At 38.1% G+C, this 9,220-nt stretch overlaps 1 long non-coding RNA gene across 1 annotated transcript; it reads right to left on the bottom strand.

Moving 5' to 3' along the window:
- Positions 1-301: 301 nt before the first annotated feature.
- On the bottom strand, positions 302-1,042 carry LOC131533028 (uncharacterized). Its single transcript, XR_009269028.1, has 3 exons — positions 855-1,042; positions 596-649; positions 302-456 (listed from the first exon to the last, which is right to left on the bottom strand). It is a non-coding gene; the product is annotated as an uncharacterized LOC131533028 (long non-coding RNA).
- Between the last annotated feature and the right edge of the window lie 8,178 nt (positions 1,043-9,220).

The following is a 9,220-nucleotide window of genomic DNA, read 5'->3' as shown; positions in this document are numbered from 1 at the left end:
TTTTAAAAAAAAAATAGATTAAAAGTTTAAAAGAGTAAAAAGGTTACACAGTAGCCCCTGCAAATTAATACGCTCAGCAATTGCGCCACCTACTGGTTTAAAAATGTACTCCCTGCTCATTTTCTCTATTGCAATATTCTTTATTGGCTGGACGGAATTTGAGATGGGAAAATCATGAAGTGTTTTTATTAACAGTTTACATAGTGTTACATTAACGGTATTACAGTAGTAGTATTAATATTACATGAAAATTACAATAAGAAAACAATGTTTTAAAATAAAACTGTAAAAGAAATAAAACTTAACACTTATATTACATAAAATAAATGATCGCTGTAAATCGACATGTGAGTGTGCATATCAAGATTTACAAACGGGGCAGATGTAACTTCTGTGTTTCCTTGAGCGTTGGACACAGTTGCAATGGAACCAACGTGGGCACACATCACAGCCAATCTAAACATGTTGACAAACAAATTTTGAAGTCAAGCATAGGTATTTCTGTAATTCATTAAAACAATACTTAAATGAACATTGCCACCTTCAATTAATACGGAAATGTGATAAAAGAAATCATTGTTTTTAGAATGCTTACCCAGTTAGTCAATTTTTGACCACTGCTTCTTTCCCCATACAGATGGCACAGGTTCTTAAGGTTAGCAAGTCAAATATCATGCCAAGGCAGAATAAACAGAGTTATCATAAGACAAGTTCTTAAAACATCACAAGTATATTTATAAGCAAATAAATCACATTTTTACAAACACTGATAAATGTTTAGGGTACCAAAGAATGAATGAATATTTGAAATATTTTAATGTAATTTGAAACAAGCACTAGTCTCTAAAACTTACCAGTGTTCTGCAGGAGACAAGCAGCTATATTCATTCTTAGGGCAGCCACACTTTTTTCAGATGTGGAAAACTGAAGCGGCTCATCATTTAAGAAGCATTTTTCTGCAAACTAAAAAAGAACAGTGATTATGTAGGCCTAATTGAGAATGATATGGTTGTAATGTAAACAATGTGTTATTACAAGAAGTTACAACAATGGGTTCCTATATAATAAAAAATAGTTATTTTGCAATAAAGGTTGTATTTAATGGACAGCAGGCTGAATGTCTTTCCTCCAAATTACCTGTTCAGCTAAATGAAATTTTACATTATCCAACACATTGTCAACAGCTGTTGTAACAAAAAAATTGTAACAGGGATTGCCAAGGGGTTGTCAAATTTGTTCAAATTAATTATCCGCAAAATGACAATTTTGCGTAACTTACATTGTCAGCAGTAACACTCTTCCTAAAATCTCCTAGTGTTCTTTTTCAATGGAAGTCACCATTAATTTCAATAGTTTTATATATACAGTGAGGAAAATAAGTATTTGAACACCCTGCTATTTTGCAAGTTCTCCCACTTAGAAATCATGGAGGGGTCTGAAATTGTCATCGTAGGTGCATGTCCACTGTGAGAGACATAATCTAAAAAAAAAAATCCAGAAATCACAACGTATGATTTTTTAACTATTTATTTGTACGATACAGCTGCAAATAAGTATTTGAACACCTGTCTATCAGCTAGAATTCTGACCCTCAAACTGCCTTTAAAATGTCCACCTCCACTCCATTTATTATCCTAAATTAGATGCACCTGTTTGAGGTCGTTAGCTGCATAAAGACACCTGTCCACCCCATACAATCAGTAAGAATCCAACTACTAACATGGCCAAGACCAAAGAGCTGTCCAAAGACACCAGAGACAAAATTGTACACCTCCACAAGGCTGGAAAGGGCTACGGGGAAATTGCCAAGCAGCTTGGTGAAAAAAGGTCCACTGTTGGAGCAATCATTAGAAAATGGAAGAAGCTAAACATGACTGTCAATCTCCCTCGGACTGGGGCTCCATGCGAGATCTCACCTCGTGGGGTCTCAATGATCCTAAGAAAGGTGAGAAATCAGCCCAGAACTACACGGGAGGAGCTGGTCAATGACCTGAAAAGAGCTGGGACCACTGTTTCCAAGGTTACTGTTGGTAATACACTAAGACGTCATGGTTTGAAATCATGCATGGCACGGAAGGTTCCCCTGCTTAAACCAGCACATGTCCAGGCCCGACTTAAGTTTGCCAATGACCATTTGGATGATCCAGAGGAGTCATGGGAGAAAGTCATGTGGTCAGATGAGACCAAAATAGAACTTTTTGGTCATAATTCCACTAAACGTGTTTGGAGGAAGAAGAATGAGGAGTACCATCCCAAGAACACCATCCCTACTGTGAAGCATGGGGTGGTAGCATCATGATTTGGGGTGTTTTTCTGCACATGGGACAGGGCGACTGCACTGTATTAAGGAGAGGATGACCGGGGCCATGTATTGCGAGATTTTGGGGAACAACCTCCTTCCCTCAGTTAGAGCATTGAAGATGGGTCGAGGCTGGGTCTTCCAACATGACAATGACCCGAAGCACACAGCCAGGATAACCAAGGAGTGGCTCTGTAAGAAGCATATCAAGGTTCTGGCGTGGCCGAGCCAGTCTCCAGACCTAAACCCAATAGAGAATCTTTGGAGGAGCTCAAACTCCGTGTTTCTCAGCGACAGGCCAGAAACCTGACTGATCTAGAGAAGATCTGTGTGGAGGAGGCCAAAATCCCTCCTGCAGTGTGTGCAAACCTGGTGAAAAACTACAGGAAACGTTTGACCTCTGTAATTGCAAACAAAGGCTACTGTACCAAATATTAACATTGATTTTCTCAGGTGTTCAAATACTTATTTGCAGCTGTATCATACAAATAAATAGTTAAAAATCATACATTGTGATTTCTGGATTTTTTTTAGATTATGTCTCTCACAGTGGACATGCACCTACGATGACAATTTCAGACCCCTCCATGATTTCTAAGTGGGAGAACTTGCAAAATAGCAGGGTGTTCAAATACTTATTTTCCTCACTGTATATTTAAAAAACAAAAAAAACAGGGTCATTATTATCAATTTACCATTCAGGATGACCATCTCCATTAATGTTTACTTCTGGTGTTACACTAAGGATATATGGCATTATGATCCATTTAACTTACTTTCAGGAAAAAAAAAAGGCCCACAGGAACTGCCATCCTGTTGGCATTGGCATGAGTATGGTAGTTCGTCTCTGACCCAGCAAACGGTTTGACCCAAAAATCCTACAACTCTGAAGGCTTTGTCACGCCCCTTTGGACCATGCCTGAACTTTCAGAGGACAAAATGAAAAGCAAGAGCAAGAAAATAATCAAGGCCTTCTTTGAACGATCATGGCAGGCCATAAAACGGGCTTTCACAGGCTGCCTTTGCCACAAAGTTTCAGAGTGAAGGATCTGAGGATAGAACCCTGTGTGTGTGTTGCTTCAAGAGAACAACCATACATTTGTGTTGTTTTACTTTCTTTCATAATAATTTATTCTTTCTTGATTAGTTCATTCTATAATAATTTATAATTTAATCATTTTTAGATAAGAGAATGTCTCCATTTCAAGGTTTTTAACATCACAGGACAATGTTGTGAAGCAGTAATTCTCCATTGCTGTTGATTGTGGAGATAACAGGTGTCAGGGATTTGTGCTGGTCAGACGACGCCTGAGCATTGAAACAGATGCAACTAAGATTATTCAATAAACTCTGCTTTTAACATCATCACTTTTGTCTCTTACTTCTGCTCTTCTCTGGCTTTCTCAGTCAACCTCTTGGCTGATAGAAGACTGTTAATACAGTTTTGGGTACCAGACAAGACTTGCTGTTAACGGGTTTTGGGTAGCCTATTAGACAACTTTCGCAACTTGTTCAAATACAAGAAGAAGAAGAAAAAAAAGATATTTTTTGAAAGGATCTGGTATTTGATCTGATCTAACAAAAGTTTTACATATAGTCTAATGAAACCATTTAAACTACTTCAACTTATCTGTAACTCATGAAATATATATTAGCATCTAAACTGAGAGAAGTTCTCGTTTATTTGGAATTTTCACTTATGCGAACTAAACTAACTGAGGGCAAATAGAGCACTGCATTCTGTGCCCCCTTTAAAAAATAAAAATAGTGCTTTCTTTTTGAACATAAATTACAACAAACATCTTGCAATAAATACAAATAAAAGAAGCAATGAAAAAGACAAACTTCGCGCCAGAACAATCATTCCTCAGTACTCTGAGCTACCATCGTTTCAAATACAAAAATTGCAAACATAAATAAATCACAATAGTGTAAATAGAATCTATCGCTAAGAAAATATGCTATTTTCACTAGTGTAAATAGAATCCATTGCCATTTGCAATATAATGCAATAATAACGCAAATAGAATGCATTTGTAATGCAAACAGCCACTGCCAAAATCAAATTCTAAACTATCAGCCATTTCAACTGGAAGGTGAAGGCTGTGGTATTTTATCCTCTAGAGGGAGCCTCAGGATAAGGAATCTTCTAAGTCTAGTCCTAGTCTTTTTTCAGTTTTATTGAAATATTTATTAAGGAGATTAATCGAAATAATAGCACAAAAGGTGTACTTACAGTTTGTGTGTTAAAAGCTAGTGGATCAGCCATGTACGAGTTCAAAGGCGGATACAGCACGATTTGAAAATAAATATTTTCATTTCACTTTTTTAAACATCCAAGTACTTAAATTTTCAACACTACAAATTAGTCTCTATTTAGTCAAACAAAGTGCCCTCTTGGGGTGGGGAAGGGGATCCCAAATGGTAGAACACAGCAATGCTACGGTCATTGGTTTGACTCCCAGGGAAAGCAAGTACTGATGAGATGTGAACTTTGATTGCAATGTAAGTTGCTTTGGATAAAAGTTTTTGATAAATGTATATTGCTATGGGTCTATATGTAAAACCACAATTTTTTTTGTTACTGTAAACTGCATTCATGAATATACAAAAGATAAAAACAAACTGTACTATTAGTATAATAATTAAATTTTATATAAAGTATCTACCTTCTCTAAGAGTAAAACAAAAGTGTTACATGTTCATTTGTGCTCTGTTAGATGGCAGCTGCTGAGACCACCGGACTCTCTTCCAATTCAACAAGCCACGAGGATGATGTGTCTCTCAACTGCAGCATAATAAACAAAGGATTGTCCGTTCCTTGCATGAGCGCCGCTGATGTGGAAGCTTGTAATGAAATGTTTCAATCACATTTAGGTCCATTGATGTTCAGAAATGGAGAGATCTTGAGACAGTCTGAGATCTTGAGCTGGAATGAATTGCAGTTAACAAGAGAGCCAGTATGCTTGATCAAACTGAAAGGAGAAAACAAAATCAAGTCCTGCTATGGAGTCTACTTGGGGAATGATTACACCTTGACTGCCTGTCATACATTTGAGTTCGCTCGTCTATATGACGCCTATGTTTTCTTCCCCACCACAGACTTTGTTCTGATTTATGAGGCAGAACTTCCCAAAGAACAGCACATGTTTCATGACAAAGATCAGTGCCTTGTGAAGTTACTCGGGCAAACAGATGTTTTGGGAAAAGGTTTACTTGAAAGCATTTGCGCACCCGGTAGGAATGAGAAATTATATTTCTACACATTTAATTGTTACGGTGTTGCTTGCTAATAAAGCGCACGACGAAGGAGTATCCACAAAACAGAGTCTTTTAAAGTGAAGTGACATGTGGCCAAGTATGGTAACCATGGAATTTGTGGTCTGCATTTAACCCATCCAAAGTGCACACACACCCAGAGAAGTGGGCAGCCATTTGTGCTGCAGCACCCAGGGAGCAGTTGGGGGCTCAGTGCCTCGCTCAAGGGCACCTCAGTCAGGGTATTGAAGGTGGAAGGAGCGCTGTACATTCACTCCCCCCACCTACAATTCCTGCCAGACCTGAGACTCAAACCCGTGACCTCTGGGTTACGAAGCTGACTCCCTAACCATTAGGCCACGACTGGCCTAACGTGCTTATGAAATGTTTGTCCATCAAAAAATAGTATAACTTTGTAATTTCACATTTTTTATCAAATTTCCTAGTGTTCTACTTTAGAAAATGGGGTTACGAAAAATGGGACAGTACTTCAGTCAGTCAAAAATGTGTGTATATCTATAAATTTAAATGTCTGATGTTCATATTTAGCTCCACGTATGTCATAAAATATATCAAAATCATAGTTCTTGTTCGAGAGCTACCTCTGCTACTCATATTTTTTAATGGAAAATTATAGAAATGATCATTCTAAATGTGATTTACACTGTGACTACAAATAAACAGAAACAGACATGACTGTATAAGTATGTCCTCTTTCATTTGTGATATAACGGTAAATAGGCGTACGACTTTATTTCTGTGTGACTAATTTTCAGTCCTGACCAATTAATTCAATATGATCAATGTATCACTTTGTAAAACTGGTAAAACATGATGCTTTTGGATTTAAATCTTTAAGTAAACAACAAAAAATGCTGGAGGCTGCAATTGGTTCTCTACACCTGATCCAGATATAAGGACAGCCCCCAACGATTTGTGATTGTGTAGCTCATGGCCATTGCTCTATAGACGTTGTTGTTATATTTAGTCTTGAATTTACCAGTGAGATTGTGAGTGTTTTGTGATTCTGATTTGTGATATTTCTTGTTAACTTGACCCATGCCTGATTGACTAAGATTCTGATTCTGTATTTGAACTACTTGCTACGAACTTCTGTGTATCTCCTGTAAATATTCTTGTATATACCTTGGCCAAATTAAGGGATGTAGGGAGTTTGACGGCATTTTATTTTGCACGTCTTTTCACACTGTTTGGTTTAGGAAGTTAAAGTTAGGTACTTTTTAACTGTATTTTGCTTTCTTTATTTTTGTAGAGGTTTAAAAAAACATTTTGTTTTGTTTGTTATATTGGCCTTGTCTGCCCCTGACACTAAACCCTTGTTAAAAATAAAACTCTTATTATTTGGCATCTCTCTGGTAGTGAGGGGTGAAATCAGGGGGTGTAAACATTTGCCTAGGATGATTGGAGGGAAATTGTTCATATTTTACATCTGGGAAATAAAGAATAATTGATGACGGGCCGCTGAATTATTAGAATATAATGCACATCTGAGGTGGTGATGCGGCCACAATGCGAAGTGTGCATTATTTGGTGTGCATTATTTTCTAATAATTCAACAGACTGGAGTCAATTATTCCACTTATACTATGGTTACCACACCTGAAATATTGTTCTGTTGATGGATCTACAGTTTTCAGTGCATTTCTGTTTTTGTCGTATAAGTGAAATATTGTTTTTTTTATGTGAAATTTCAGTAGAAGCTGTGAATTAAAAATGTTGTAATTACAGTGTACATTCACTTTATCTAGTGACAGCATATTAACTGAAGTTTCTCCACAAAATAGTTAAAATATTGAATGATAAAACATGTGTTGATGTTGAGATGGTATGGCCTGAAGAGAGAGCATGATGTAGATTCAGAAGTCAGAAAGAGCTTTATTACCAAGTATGTTTACACACATAAGGAATTTGACTTGACAACAGCCCACATAGCAATTTTTCTCTGGCCCAACTCCGGCCCACACAATCAGCTTTTGCTTGGCCCACATACCGCAATGACTTACGGTCCTAGTGTGTACCTAGTCCCTGAATTGGGCCAGTTATGGCCCATGTGTGGCCCTTGTCTGGAATCCAGACCTGGTCCACACGAGGACCATAATTCATTGCGGTATGTGGGCCAAGCAAAAGCTGATTGTGTGGGCCAGAGCTGGGCCAGAGAAAAATTGCTATGTGGGACCATACCTGTATGACCATAGCTGGCCCTATTCTGGCCCAGACAGCAACATAGTGTTGGCCCAGATCCTATTGTGTACCAGGTCTGGATTCCAGATAAGGGCCACACATGGGCCATAACTGGCCCAAGTCTCAGAAAAGTTAATTACCCATAACTGGCCCTGAATTGGGCCAGTTCTGGCCCATGTGTGGCCCTTGTCTGGAATCCAGACCTGGTACACACTAGGACCGTAAGTCATTGCGGTATGTGGGCCAAGCAATGACCATAGCTGGCCCTGTTCTGGTCCTGTTCGCTGGACCAGATGGGTTCCACATGTCAGCCTCAACAAAACCATAACCAAGCCACTTGATACAGACCCCTCCCAGATGAATAGTCACAACAACGACAATATTCTGAACAAATATTTAATCATGTTTAATCAGCAAACCAAGTTGAATGAATCTCACATCTAACATACAGTATTGTCAGTTCACACTTTCACAAAAACTATAAAAACATGCTTATTTGTTTTGCTTGGTCAGTGTGTTCACCCTGTTGGAGTATGGCAGTGTGAATTGGCTTTTAGGTGCTTTGGAATACAAAACAAAAAACAGTAAAATAAATATATATTTGTTTAATGTTCACACAATTAACACAAAATTCTTAAATAAGGTAGGTTCTCTATTTTTGCAGTATTCAAGTGTTCATGTCCCTGAATAATATCTGTATGAACCTAAGTCTGAAGAGTACACATATCTAGTAGACAGCAATCCTTGTGAGTGAGAAGTCTGGTGTGGAGGCTGGATCTGGAACCGACTTCTGTCCAGGTTATCCGTCTTCACGAACTGCCCTGAAATACAATTCAAACAAACAATGTAGTGTGAGGCTCTTACATTCACAATGCTCATTTTGGCTTTGGTGGTGAAGTGTGCAGAAAATTCTGCTGGACTGAAATTTAGTATTTGGTGAACAGTCTTCAAGAGTGAAAATAATATTTTAAGTTTTAAGTATCTTTCAGGCTCGCGTGAGGTTTCCACGAGCAACAAAGTCTGCTTGAACAAAAATTACACATTTAAAGTTTAGAAAATAATATACAGAGCGTTACAGTTTGAAGAGAGGTGCGTTCACAGTACTGGTTCTGTCTTACCGTTATTAATTTTAATTTCAAAGAACTTTTTTATTATCATCTGTGTCTTTTTTTTAATTATGATTGACCCCTCTGTAGGTTGTTGTGTATGAAGTGTCCTCAGAGCAGAGTTAAACAAGATGGCCTTGTAGGACATACAGGAACCCAGACAGCAACATAGTGTCGGCCCAGATCCGGCCCACATCTGGCCCGCTGAAATCCATGCGGGCCAGATGTGGGCCGGATCTGGGCCGACACTGCTTGCTGTCTGGGAAATATTTGATATTTATTTGATATTTTTTTAAATATTCGACAAACTTTTGAATGTTTGAGGTTTTACTTACTCAGATGGTTCATGGTGCTT

This window comes from Onychostoma macrolepis, chromosome 24, assembly GCF_012432095.1.
Source record: "Onychostoma macrolepis isolate SWU-2019 chromosome 24, ASM1243209v1, whole genome shotgun sequence".
NCBI lineage: Eukaryota > Metazoa > Chordata > Actinopteri > Cypriniformes > Cyprinidae > Onychostoma > Onychostoma macrolepis.
The sequence above is the reverse complement of the archived record's forward strand: the minus strand, read 5'-3'. Positions and strand labels throughout refer to the sequence as shown.